Below are 14,006 nucleotides of genomic sequence, written 5' to 3' on the forward strand. Positions count from 1 at the left end.
AACACTGTACAAAAAATTGCTTTGGTTTTACGGCAAATCTGCTGGTAATTTGTGACCGAACACTTTCCGTAAGTAAAGAACGGTCATTTCCGTAGAACGGACAACCGTAAAAATAGAGAGCGTATTACAAAATACGAGTGCTTATGTATTCAGAAAACGGAAGACTCTGTATGCTGAATCGTATGGTTCGACCGTTAATGTACAGGTGCTTTCCGTATTCAAAAAACGGAAGGCGCTGTATATTGAATCTGTAGTATACGGTCCAACCGTTAAAATACAGGTATTTTCGTATCCAGGAAACGAAAGGCTCCGTAGGCTGAATTTGTACTATACGGTCCAACCGTTAAAATACAGGTGTTTCTGTATCCAGAAAACAAAAGACTCTGTATGCTGAATCTCTACTATACGGTCCAACCGTTAACATACCGGTGTTTCCGTACTCAGAAATAAAAAGGCTCCGTATGCTAAATCTGTACTATACGGTCCAATCGTTAAAATAGAGGTGTTTCATGCATTATGTTTTACAGAGCATATTGATTATTTAGAGAATGTACTATTGGGACAGAAGTGCCCAAAATGTGCGAATGACGACCGAATTTTAATGGTGCACTTTCTGCTGGGATCAGCCACGCTAACATTTGCATTCGGAAAGTGGTCTGCAACGCAGATGATAGCGGCTGATAGTGCAGAGATGCAATTTGGTCGACACTCGCACGTCCTGGGCACTTTTGTCCCCGATAGTACATATCCTTTAATGCAAATGTCATGAATGCAGCTCATTGCAGAAGCAGCAGGTCGCTATGGAGAAAACTGTCTGGCCAACACATTGAAATAGCTCAAAAGATCAAACACTTTGCTTTTTGTGATATGAATGAATTGCACGACATATATACAAATAAGTGCAAAATTTTATTCGTCAAGTACTTTAGATCACAGAAGCAATTTTATTTTCTTCGACCACTCGTCTTGCACTTTTCCTGGTGAAAGCTGTTCCCACATGCCTTGCAAGGATAAACTTGCTGCTGTTAGGAGAAACAAATAATATTGGTGAATTTCCATCCTAAAGGAAGTGGCAACAAAAGACAATCACAGAACACAACAAAGCGGTAACTGAAGTATTAAAAAACCATGAACGTGGTTCAACATTGTCAAAACAAGGGATATTGCTGTAGCCAACAATTCGACAGATACGTGTCATCAGGGCAGCAGCTGTTTTCCTTGGCAGCGGTTTTTGATGTGCATAGCTCACTCGCCCCTACCCTCATCTGGTGCATATAGTAGGTCAAGAGAAACCAAAGTGTTAAAATAAAGGTAGGAAGGGTGTGTTTCGCAGTGATTGTGATGGAGTGTGTAGGGGCACTGCTGTAAGTTGTTACAATGAGTAGGGATGACCTAAACAGAAAACGATCTGTAGACCTAGTAGACCTATTCTTCCCAGAAATCAACATAGGAATTAAAATAAACTGGACATTTGGCAAAAAAAGCAATGAAGAGTTAGGCAAAATAAACTTTGTAACATGATGTGTCTGTTTAAGATCAGTGGAAATGGCAAATTAAGGTACGTTATCAATAAACATTTCATCAAGATCCGATAAAGAAAAAAAGATATTGGTCAAATAATAAATAAGTAAGGACACCAAATTAAACTGGGTATGACCATAAATAGTAAAGAACAGCCTGTGAAAAAAAATGGGACGGGAAATGATAAAAGGTGCAAGATAGGAAAAGTTTAGCACTGTTTACTGTATGTTCATGCCACTACTGACGACTTGAAATTTCAGTCTTCCTGCTGAAGCTGTATTACTTGGATAAGGAAATGGATCACTTTGCAGACAAGTCTACGTTCAGATTCTGTTCAAATCTTCAATGTAATTTTATGGAAGAAAATGGTATGGACAGTCCTACTGGATGGGCATTCATTCAGCAGTACCATCCACAGGTATTAGCTTAAAATTTATTGGTCTCACTGGACCTTAGCTCTTGGGAAATCATTAGCTGTTTTTTTTATCACAGATGCCTTCAAGTTATATCGGTTGGCAGGAGTGCTAGCACACAACATTATACTTGTTGCCGCAGTCAAAAGTGATATTTGGTAACAATGAGTAAAAGAAGCAAACAGCATTCTACAATACTGATTCAAGTCAACCGAAAAAGCTGCTAAAATGAATGTACCCTGGCCCCCAATACACAATAATTGCACATCACATTGATGGTCATCGTGTCGATCATGCTATTAGAACACTAGGCATCAAGTGAGGAGAATAAGGAGATCAAAAAAATTAAATTATGGGGTTTTACGTGCCAAAACCACGATCTGATTATGAGGCCCGCCATAGTGGGGGATTCCGGAAATTTGGACCACCTGGGATTCTTTAACGTGCACCTAAATCTAAGTAGACGGGTGTTTTCGCATTTCGCCCCCATCGAAAATAAGGGGATCAGAGGGCACATCCTTTTTTTTCGAACATTAAATGATACTTCGCCTTAATGTTGCCTTCCAACTCCGAAAGGAGCAGTTTGCGAGATGGTGACCGACACATAAGAAAACTCATGACATTCTGTGCAGCAGAACATCACGGGCAAATACACTTTTTCCTGCAAAATGACATACTGTAGTGAAACCTTGTGCACATGTGCCAACCTTAGAATTTGAAAAACACCACAGTGGAAGACACAAAGTGTTAACTTTGCTGGAAAATACTAAAATTATATGATTATTCATTCAAGATTCGCCGACTTTGCTCTCTACAGGTGCTGTAAACAGGCACCCTGCTTTTGCAGTTGTAGTAACAATGATCTGTAGAGCAGATGAGGAGAAATGGTTATAAAGTTTACGCAGGAGTATACGCCGCAAATGACAATCCACTTCACATTTTAATCTGGTGGAGGATGCGTACTCCAAAATAGAAGAAACTAGTGTACCCTAAAGATTTCTGTGGCCGATGCCTGTGCACTAGCAGGTACACATAACATGGCAGTTGCAATTATATTCCCCAAGCTATAGTTACTGCAAGCTACTGCCAGTGTACTGGTCCACAGCTGTAATACATTTAGGGCAATTTAAAACTCTCTAATGAATTTATCTCATATGACAGAATTGGAATGCAATATCTTGCAAATAAGTGATGCTGTATGTGCCGTCCCATACAATGAAACACCTTTGAAAAACCTGAATAGCCACCTGGGCCGTGACGAGAGGTGACGTGTATTCTGTGTAAACTAGTACAGCTGCATAGTGTAAAGCTCTGGAAAGTGCATTTAGTAACAGCTGTGAAGCTTTTTTCTTTTTTTTAAACTGCACACAGTAAAAACCTCCTTACAGTTTTGAAAAACTTTTTATTAAAAAAATTTTCTGCGCGCAAACAAACAAGGACGAAGAACCATTTGCTTAGAACCCAGAGATCTGCTCAATCCAATCAACAGGACACATCAACAGCGCATATAACAACACGTGTGATAAAAATGCCACGGATCAGCGCGACCCCGTCAACATAAAAACAGCAATGCACATAAAACGAGCACTTAAGATGAAACTATGTTAAGGATAAGATGACAGGAGCGAATTCTCTTTATCTAGCAATGAAACAGAAGGATGACTGATGCATTTTTACTTTAGTTTTGCAATCCAGTGCACTTCCACAATTTCCCTCGCGGTTTGATTTCGTTGCCTAAACAATGTGCCAGTGCTTTTAAGACAAGGTGAGCACGCATGTTCTTGACAATGCATGGCGAAATGCTTACTAGGGCCACCTTTCAGACTGGACAAGTGTTCCCTTAGTCTTGTGTTAATGCATCGTGAAGTCTGCCCTACGTACACATGACCACATGTCATACAAACCTGATACTCAACATTCTTCGCACAATCAAGAAATTGGTTCTTATGCGGATGTTTAATACTACATTCTTTCTTTGCATCACCCTTACTTTCGAACTTACTTTTTACTCTAGAACACACATTACCTCTTTTGTTTTTAGCCGAAAACACCACTTTTACTTCATAACTCCCAGCCACCTTTTTAAGTCTGTGTGAAAGGCGATGCACATATGGAATCACTGAAACCTTGAAAGCTAATTCTTTCTGCCTTAAATTTTTTGTGCATAGTTCCTTATCCTGTTCAAGTTTTTTCATTAGTCTAGCGCATGACACCAGCATCACAGCGAGCAGGTACCCGGCCTCTCTCAACTGATCAACTTGCTCAAGAAAGGCAATGTTTACAGTGCGGTAACACGACTTCAACAATGCTGAGTGGCAACATGAAATGACTGTGCCATTCTTTACAAGCCTGGAATTGCTTGAGGCATAGTTCATGTAGCTTGTTAACAAGAAACTGTAGCTTCTTATCTACCAGTACTTGCAAAGTAAAATTTAAGCCCTTGCCTAGAGTCAAAGGCTTCTACTACTATTGAAGGCTTGACTTTTACTTCGGAAGTACCGGTAGATAACAAGCTACAGTTCCTTTATGTCAAGTTAGAAATTCTACCAGAACATGTGTGTTGGTCATTCACGCCCCGAGCTGGAAAACCGCTAATGAACTATGCCTAAAACCATTGCAGGCTTGTGAAGAATGGCATAGTCATTTCATGTTGCCGGTCAGCATTGTTGAAGTCGTGTTCCGCACAGTAAACATTGCCTTTCTTGAGCAAGTTGATCGGTTGAGAGAGGCCGGGTAGGTGCCTGCTCGCTGTGATGCTGGCGTCATGTGCTAGACTTAAGAAAAACTTAAACAGGATAAAGAACTATGCACAAAAAAACAAAGCCAGAAAGAATTAGCTTCCAAGGTTTCAGTGATTCCGTATGTGCATGGCCTTTCACACAGACTTAAAAAGGTGGCTGGGAGTTACGAAGTAAAAGTGGTGCTTTCGGCTAAAAACAAGAGGTAGTGTGTGTTCTAGGATAAAAGTAAGTTCGAAAGTAAGGGTGATGCAAAGAAAGAATGCAGTATTAAAAATCTGCGTGAGAACCAATTTCTTCATTGCGCGAAGAAAGTTGTGTATCAGGTTCCTGTGACATGAGGTCATGTGTACGTAGTGCAGACTGCAAGATGCTTTAACACGAGACTAAGGGAACACTTGTCCAGTCTGAAAGCTGGCCCTAGTAAGCATTTGGCTATGCTTTGTCAAGAACATGCGTGCTCACCTTGACTTAGAAGCACCTCCATATTGTTTAGGCATCGAAATCAAATCGCGAGAAATTGTGGAAGCGCACTGGATTGCAAAACTAAAGGAAAAATGCATCAGTCATCCTTCTGTTTCACTGCTATATTCGCTCCTGTCTTTTCATCTTAAGTGCTTGTTTAATGCGCATTGCTGTTTTTATGTTGACCGGGTCGCGCTTATCCGTGGCATTTTTATCAAAAGTGTTGTTATATACGCTATTGATGTGTTGTGTTGACTGGATAGCACAGATCTGGGTTCTTAAGTAAATGGTTCTTCGAAAATAAAACCAGTTGTTAGAACGGGATCGTGCTTGTGTTGCTCCTTTTCTTCGTCCTTGTTTGTTTATGCACAAAACATTTTTTAATGAATCTGTTCCACTTAGGCAGACTCACAGTTTTGCTTCCTTTTTTTAAAGGTAATGACACGTATGGCTATCACATACATGTACAGTATGACCTTCATTCCCAAACAAAGTGAACAGCACTACCCTATGGGTCAGGTGCCTTGTTTCACACATTCTCCCAAACATTATTAGCGCGGGACGCTGATGTTGGCAGGGAAACTGATTTATGGAGCAATATAAAGTATTAAGTACTCAGCTCTTAATGTTTTCTCTGCTGTTTAAGCATCGATGGGTCTTATAGTAAGAAAATACGGAATGCAACATGCATAATTCACGACGCAACCCCTTTGGAAGTATTTAGTAGTCTGAATTATTTGGATTGCATATTTAGATTAGAAGGATTTCATTCCACTGCAAGAATGGCATCATCCCAATAATTCTTGCATTTGGTGCTATATTTACTTTTATTTCAGTTGGAATGTAGATGCATCGACAGCGATATCGCTTGACATGTCTTCGATCGACTGTTTCTCCAACTTAAGCAAACTCATATTCTGAAATGACCTTGTAGATGATACCAAGAACTTGCTCAGCAGGAGTATGTCTAACATTCACGAGATCTGAGGCTCTTGAACGCATATGTAAGAAAGCCTGGGGTGCATGCTGCTCTCTCATTTAATCAGCAAGTTTCTGGAAATCATCTATAAGTTTTCTTGTGATGAATGTAAATTTGCTTGGACGGGAGAAACATGGAACTTGAACAGGTGAATTATGCAGCATAAGAATGATCTCAGCAAGAAGCAGGCATCAAGAAGCATTGTCGCTCAACACGCATAAACCGTCAATTAAAAGAATTATTGGGATGATTTAAAATTCTGGTAGTGTAATGAAATTTGTTTTCTAATCTATATTTAAACTCCTTGATTATTCAGCCTACTACCACTACCTTTGCCAGAAACATTCATAGTCATTATCCTACCTATGCCAAATTATTCCGACCAATATTCAAGCCTTCATAAGCTGTTTTTTTTTCACTGCCAATTCTCTGAGGGAGAAGAGGTGTCCTATTTCTCTCCACCTATTTCTCGTTCACTGTTCACTCTCAAACTGCATTAAGCTTCAGCAGGTTCTATGCTTAAAGCTGTGATTCCCTTTCCCTCTGCCATCTTTGACCCACCTGGTTAGCTAAGTAGGTAGAAAAACTGCAGAAGAAAGGTTGTGGCGCTGAGTTGGACTTGTGCCCCAAGGAACCTTTGCACGGTGGCTCGAGGAGCAACTGCTTGTGGCATGGAGTGGCTCAAGCTGTGATGAGTTCACTTTGTAAAATCCTGCTGGTCACTGCTGGCCCGTCTTTGCCGGAACAGGAATGAACGTTGGCAGTCTACAGTCTCGGTTTCTTCCTTGAGCGCCATGGCCATGTACAGAAACCTTGTCTCGACAGGCTGCATAAAAAAGGATAATTTGCTGAGCTAAGTCTTTTTTCCTAAAAGAACCCATTCAAAGTTGTATTTGTAACTTTGCGACACTTTCCGGGTGATGCCAGCGGTACTTCATTGCACAATGCCACAATCATGACTGAGCTGTGGCCATTCTGAATACAGCTTGCAACACGTGACAAGACCATATATACAAATGCAACCAAAATAGTAAACATTTGTTGTAGCTTCTGTATATGGCACTATTCGAATGAGACAATTGTAGCACTCTTCTCAGCTCAGTAAAGTTATTTCTCGTTATTTTACTTTTCATGAGGAAATTGCCATGAGCTTCTCTTGAAAAGTAAGTAAACATTCTTGCTTCAGTTTATTCTTCAAATTCTTGCATCACGAATGGATATCAGGAACCCATTTACACCACAGGCAGAGCTCCATATGTTTAAAAACATTATAAATCAAAGTACATCACAATTTTCATAATCGTGTCATGCTAGTATTATTGGTGGCTATGGCTGCTTCAAGCAATTATTTTTCATTAAGGCGGAAACAGTTATCATCTCAAATTGTTTGCAGCAAGGGTGTACAATCCACAAAATCAATCAAAAAGGTCACATTGTGTTCAATTTCAAACATTTAGGATAGGTCACATACAACAGCTAATAAAGAATGCAAACTTGAAAATCTCAACTGAAGAAGAAACCAGTTTTTGAATATGGAGCAAAATGCCACCAGCTCATGTGGAGTACACCCTTACTATGTACTCCAAGCGAAGAATGTTGTTACAGCAATGCTTGAACACTATATGAATGTAATAATCAACAACCTTAAGCAGAATCTTAACACCACTAAACAAATTGTGCTTCGAAGATTCCTGATCCGAAATTCTCAACAAATTGTTCTGGTGTTGTACGTGTTAAGCTTGTTGTGCGTTCTGAAATGCAAGCTCACAACATCTACAATTTCTCTAAAGGCAATATCAGCTTTGTCAAGATAGGTATGACGTGCAGATAAAGTGGATAATGCATGACATCATGAACACTCAGATGTGTTTACCATTGGGCTCACTCTTGCAGCCATGAAATTATGAGATGCAGACACATTTTACGTTGAAACCGGTTTTGTGGAGTACTGCATGCTTCCCAGGCTTCTCCAGTTGTGAGAGCCGTCTCCCCTACACAAATGAGTGATGAGGAATAAAAAAAGAATTTCAACATGCAACAATATGTTGGTCATTTGCTAGTATGCAGCAGGCTTTTTGACTCCTAGCTTGCCTCACACAAATCTACCATGCACAGTATTTGCTTTGCCCAAGCATCAGCCACTTTACGATGCAATGTGTACAGAGCCCTTGCCCTTAGTTTTTCTGCTTTGTAAACAGTTACCGTGTGTTCAGCTGGCATCGAGAAAGGGGACATAAAATACTATGTGCACCACTGATCTCTACTATGTTTTGCTGAATGCCGCTTCGCTGCCCAGAGCCAGGGGTAGATGAAGCCAGCGGAAATGCAGTGTCGTGCAGCGGCTTGTCCCAAAAGTAGGGCATACGCTGCACTTACTAGTGTGTGCCGTTGCACAATATTGCTGCCATAAAAATTTTTCATCGTGGTTTTCCACATCTAGGCGATGTCTCCACATGTCTGGTGAGAGCTGTTACGATGTTCTGAACCCGTACGTGATAAGTTTTTCTTACAGAAAGCATTTTCTGATTGACAAGTGTTTTCAGCACGTGCCACTCATGTTAGCGATGCTGTCAGTGCTGTGATGGAAAATTCTGGACGTCTTCTCGAAATACTTCTCTGGATTGCTTCGGTAGCTTGCGGCACAAAGGGCAAGCATTATAGCAGAAATGCCGCACTCCTGTGCAGGTGAAATGCCACAGCAAAGTCGTGAAGTACCAACTTCTGGGACAAGGTTGGCTTCAGTCGAAGGCGCTCAATGCGCTATCCAGCCCCCCATAGTAGAGCTCAGTGGTGTGCAACCTTTTATGCTAGCTTTGCTATCTAGTCGGAACATTGGAAACAGCTCCCACCTTACTTTTCTCAACCTGTGACATGCAAACCGAAAGTCGCATCACTGTATTGATTCTATGGCTTTAGTTTTCTAAGCGAACTGCCTGCATATTCTAGCATGTTGTTAAAAAACACAGTTGGCACATTTTTACTGTTACAAGACAGGTTAGTTGGCTGACAGAAATGTGAAACATGTTACCACCGCTCTGATAGGATGCAAAAAGGAGAATTGAAATTTACTTGGCACAGGGGCTACAGCAGGCACGTATGGTTACTGTATGCTCTATTGTTGTTTCAAGTAAAAGTTAAGTTTTTATGCTGTATTTCTACTTATTCTGAACCATCAAACTGCACAATCAATGTTCCAAGTTTATACATTCTTGGCGTTTGATTGCCCATGTGATTTATTTCCTATGAACACAGGCAGTAATCCCTCTATAATAAGCAAAATGAGTTAGAAAAAGAAAAGCCGTGATAATAGTCCACAATTGCCGAGGGCAGAAGTAATGGCTGATAGCACTTAATTGAAGCTACATAAATATTCAGTTTTCTCACAGCTTGTTCAGCAAGTAATAAAGAGGTATGCTGTGCACCTTTGCATGACCAATGCAATCTGGTGAGAGACTGTGCACTGAGTCTCCTTGGTTGTGTTCGGCAATTTGACTTTGGTATTTTGCTATACATAATTCCTTGGGTATTCGTAGCTTACTTTGCGATAAAATGGAACTTGGAGCAGTGGTCATCTATACATAAATATTTGCACATAAATAATGCAACCACAATGACAGCATGATGAGAGGGGGCAATATGAGACTCAGAAAACGAAAAAAAAATATTACGATTATAATGTGACGTGATGCCACAAGAAAACAAAGCAATGCATAGAAGCAGATGGCGCTTCCATGCCACCAAGATTATTTACTAAATAGGCAGCGCTTCAGAAGTGCCCGTGACACAATTGAACAAGGCAAAGCTGCGTTTGCTCCACACGCGGTAGCGATCACAGCATTGTTGCCAAGTGGTTTAGATCGCCGCAGTTTAAGTTTCCAGAAAATGTACAGAAGAACAATCTGCTTTATAGTCTTAAAGAATATAACATGAAGTACATTACAAGGCCAGAAACATTCCTAGAAAAGTTGCCTTATATTTGCTTAAATCGGCAAGCAGCATGGCTTGTTTTACATAGAATAAATTTTCATGATACCGCAGTGTGCAGGGTTTTATAGACAAAGTGAAAAACATTCAGCCCATATACCACACTATGACGGTATGCAATAATTGTAATCTCATAATCTAAAAGGTGTAGTTGATTTTACAAAAGTTGACATTCTTCAATCTGAGCCCTGTAAATTTTAACACGCAGGGGCACCCCTTGGCTAAGCAATAGGGATGTAATGTGTATGCATACAAGCATTACCCTATGCATTTGTACCACATTGCCCAAAAGAAATCAATTTTCCCGTCAAAGTCTGCCTCATGCAAGACTGGAATTAAAGCATAAGTTTATACAGTCATCCAAACAATAACACCTCATTTTCACATATGAAATTCATATAAATAGATCTCTCTTGATGCCAGCCTCCTGGAATGCTGAACCTTGCTGCATGCTTTAGAGAAATTATAGTAGTAGCACTTTACTCAAAAGTTATTTAGGGCTGCAGGGCTGCAGTGTTGCAGAACACACCTACAAATGCCGCATTTCATGTGTAACAACTTGGCTGATTTGCTTGAACAACCTACCAAGAGCAAATTAAAATTTCTTCCTGTTTAGCATTTTTGCCTGCTAGACCACAATCGAATGTCATCAGTATATTAACTTGGAGAAACAAATCTGGCTTATACGGGGCGTCCCAACACACAAAGGTTTGAAAATATGCAAATGCTACGTATCTGGACACAACCAAGGTAAAGTTTGCCATCACCTGGAGATACTCACTTTTTTTGCATTCTGCCTAATTGCATAATTAAGTGTAAATTATTTAATCAACTTCTCACATATTATAATTACATGAAATATGTGCTACATGAAAGTTTTTCTGAGCGTGAAAGAAAGCCACGAATACACGCAAAGAGCCTCGAGCGGCCATTCATGCGGCAATTTTATGTGTATTCGCGAGCTTCTTTCCCGCTCGGAAGAACACTTATATGTAGCACTTTTTGCACAACAGGATGCTGTATCAGGAGTTGTTCATGGTGTTCTACAATTTCCTCATTTACACTTTTCATCTGATTAGAGTAATTGAGAGGTTGATTAATTAAGACTAATGATCTAATTAGGCAGAATGCAAAGAATATTCTCAGTATCTCCAAGCAATGGCAAACGTAATAACTTGGTTTTGTCCAGCTACGTGGCATCTTTATTTAAAAAAATATTTATGCATCATAGTTGGGACACTGTATATTAACAGCTTCACATATTGCCACAGCTGTGTGTTGTAACATTCAAAGGGTGCTTGTCCACCAGCACTCTAATGTCACTAACAGTGATCACCTACACAGCTAAGTGGATTGCCATGATGCAGGTTGGTAGTAAAATGCTGAGAGAAACAAATCCACTTACTTTGAAGGCAACAATATTGCGGTAACTTGAGAGACATGGTCTCATGGCAGGCAGCAGATCTCTTCTCAGCTCCAGCAGGACACCAGCAACTAGTCTTTCAGTAAAAGAAAATATTGAATCAGTAATGTTATGTTACCTTGTTCTTGCTAAGCATCAGCACAATCATCTGATTTTCATGCATATCTACTTTCTGCTGAAGCAGTTGAACTGAAGGATTTATAAAATACAATGTACAATTTTTTTGCAACTGATACATTTACAGCTAGCTACACGACACGAACGCTTGGATTGCCCAGACATCATTAGAAGCAAAACGTCTTGCTGCACCACAAGCAGTTGCACCAAGGAAAGACACAGCAGAGCTAACACTTTTTTTTGGTAACTACAATGTAAATGCATGCAAACAAGGAGGCGACTATCGCACGTATAGTGACAGTACAAGCGTCAATAGGAATTATGTGCGCAACTGAATGCACTCTTATTCTAAGTTTTTAACGCGCATGAGCAATAGGTTATACGCGCCACACAAAAAATTTCGATCGCGCTACCATGGAGATCGATGTGAAATTATGTGATCCTTTTTCCCATTCACGCGCCATTTTTGCCTTATGACGCTGTTTACTGGCCTTTTGAAAAACAAATAGTTCTGTTCGCCACGCCAGCTTACCACACATCATCTAAACAGCTACACTATGCAAACCGAACAAATAGAATTACAACGGGCTTACCTCATACGTACGCGTACGCGCAGCGTGCGTACACTGTTGAACATCCGTTGAGGGCAGGCTATCCCGTATCCAAGCGCATACGTGCACCCGTACACAGGACTTCGATGCCGCAGCGTGCAGAGTTTTGTAGACGAAGGGACACATTCCGTTCAAACATCCCCGCGCTCTGACGGCACTTGACGAGCACAGAAGCGTACACCACACCGCGACAAATTCGGAACTTTGCCAGTCCTAACATGCCGAGAGTCGTACAGCCGAGAGTCAAGCAGCCTAACCATCCATCGCGTCTGTTCTTCGCTCACGATGCGTCAATCTCTGTTCCATAGGGCCTTGCTCCACTCTTGAGTACAAATCAAGACATATTTACGGTAAACTAACAAACTGTACAACATAAAAAGATAAACCGGCTGGCTACACAATGCAGCTTCGTCAACCGCTCGTCTTGTTACATCCTCCGAGATCGGAAGCGCCGCGCGTGGTTCCACCTGGTGCTGGGAGCGCGGAGAACAAACAAAATCGGTTTCGTTTTCCCATTTATGCAGTAGTTGTTGGAAGAGTAAAATGATTGCTTGACAAATAATTGAACTCTGGAAGAGGAGATCGCTTTCTCTGCCACAGGGCATTGTATACATTGTATGCATTGTCCAAAGAGATATCTCTTTGTATACATTGTATACAAAGAGATAGAGAAAGCAAGGAGAGGAAAGGCAGAGAAGTCAACCAGACGAGAGTCCGGTGAGCGTTGCAATGCCGTGCTAGAGTGTAATGCGATGCGTCAATAAGCTCTAGTATAGTGTTAATTTGGACTGGCTGGTGCATGTAATGAACGGGCAAATAGTGAGTTGTGCCATTACTTTTACCCACGGATAAAGCTCATGTAATAAATGGTGTTACATGTCGGGTTAAAAAAGAAATAAAGGTTGAATCATTATGCCAACTCGGGACAGGGCGTTTTTTTTCTTTTTCTTTCTTTCTTTCCTTTTGACAGTACACACAGTGCTATATCCCTCATCTTCGATCACCTTCCCGTAGTTTGCACACGTATTGGTGCGTGTTCGATGCCGCAGCGTGCAAAGTTTTGTAGCCGAGTGAAACACATTCCGCGCAAGTATACCCGCGCTATGACGGCACATGACGAGCACACAAACATACACCACACAGCGACAAATTCGGAACTTTGCCCATTCAAACATGCCGAGAGTCAAGCAGCCTAACCATCCATCGTTTCTGTTCTTCACTCACAATGCGTCCATCTGTTACTGTACAGCAGAATTCCGTACAAGAAAGTGTGCGCTCGCCGGTCTTGTTTCAAGATGAAGCGCTAAATGATACATGATGATATACATTAATGACATAGCATTAAATATTAATTCAACAGTTCGTCTTTTTGCCGATGATTGTGTGATTTACAGAGAGATATATGGTTAGCCCTAACGACATTATAACACTGCAATCTGACCTTAATAAACTAACGGAATGGTGCTGCAAATGGCAGATGCAAATTAACACAGAAAAGACCAATCACCTGAACTTCACTTCCGTTCCAAAGTCTCAAACTAATACTTATATTTTAAACAATAGCATAGTAAACTCGGTTACATCGGCTAAATACCTCGGTGTCTACATAAATTCTAGCTTAACATGGACTGACCATATAAAATATATCACAACTAAAGCGCAAAAGAAACTTGGCTTTCTGAAGCGACGCTTGCATCTGGCCGACAGGGACACCAGGCTTCAAGCGTACACTTTCTTCGTGCGTCCCTCCCTGGA

At 40.8% G+C, this 14,006-nt stretch overlaps 1 long non-coding RNA gene across 2 annotated transcripts; it reads right to left on the reverse strand.

Moving 5' to 3' along the window:
* Window positions 1-622: 622 nt before the first annotated feature.
* On the reverse strand, window positions 623-12,701 carry LOC125943047 (uncharacterized). Of its 2 annotated transcripts, none has more exons than XR_007465514.1 (4): window positions 12,234-12,701; window positions 11,506-11,599; window positions 6,678-6,942; window positions 623-1,019 (listed from the first exon to the last, which is right to left on the reverse strand). It is a non-coding gene; the product is annotated as an uncharacterized LOC125943047 (long non-coding RNA). The 2 variants fall into 2 exon arrangements; XR_007465513.1 differs by having other exon boundaries at window positions 623-1,022.
* Between the last annotated feature and the right edge of the window lie 1,305 nt (window positions 12,702-14,006).

Source organism: Dermacentor silvarum, chromosome 2 (genome assembly GCF_013339745.2).
Source record: "Dermacentor silvarum isolate Dsil-2018 chromosome 2, BIME_Dsil_1.4, whole genome shotgun sequence".
NCBI classification, from domain to species: Eukaryota; Metazoa; Arthropoda; class Arachnida; order Ixodida; family Ixodidae; genus Dermacentor; species Dermacentor silvarum.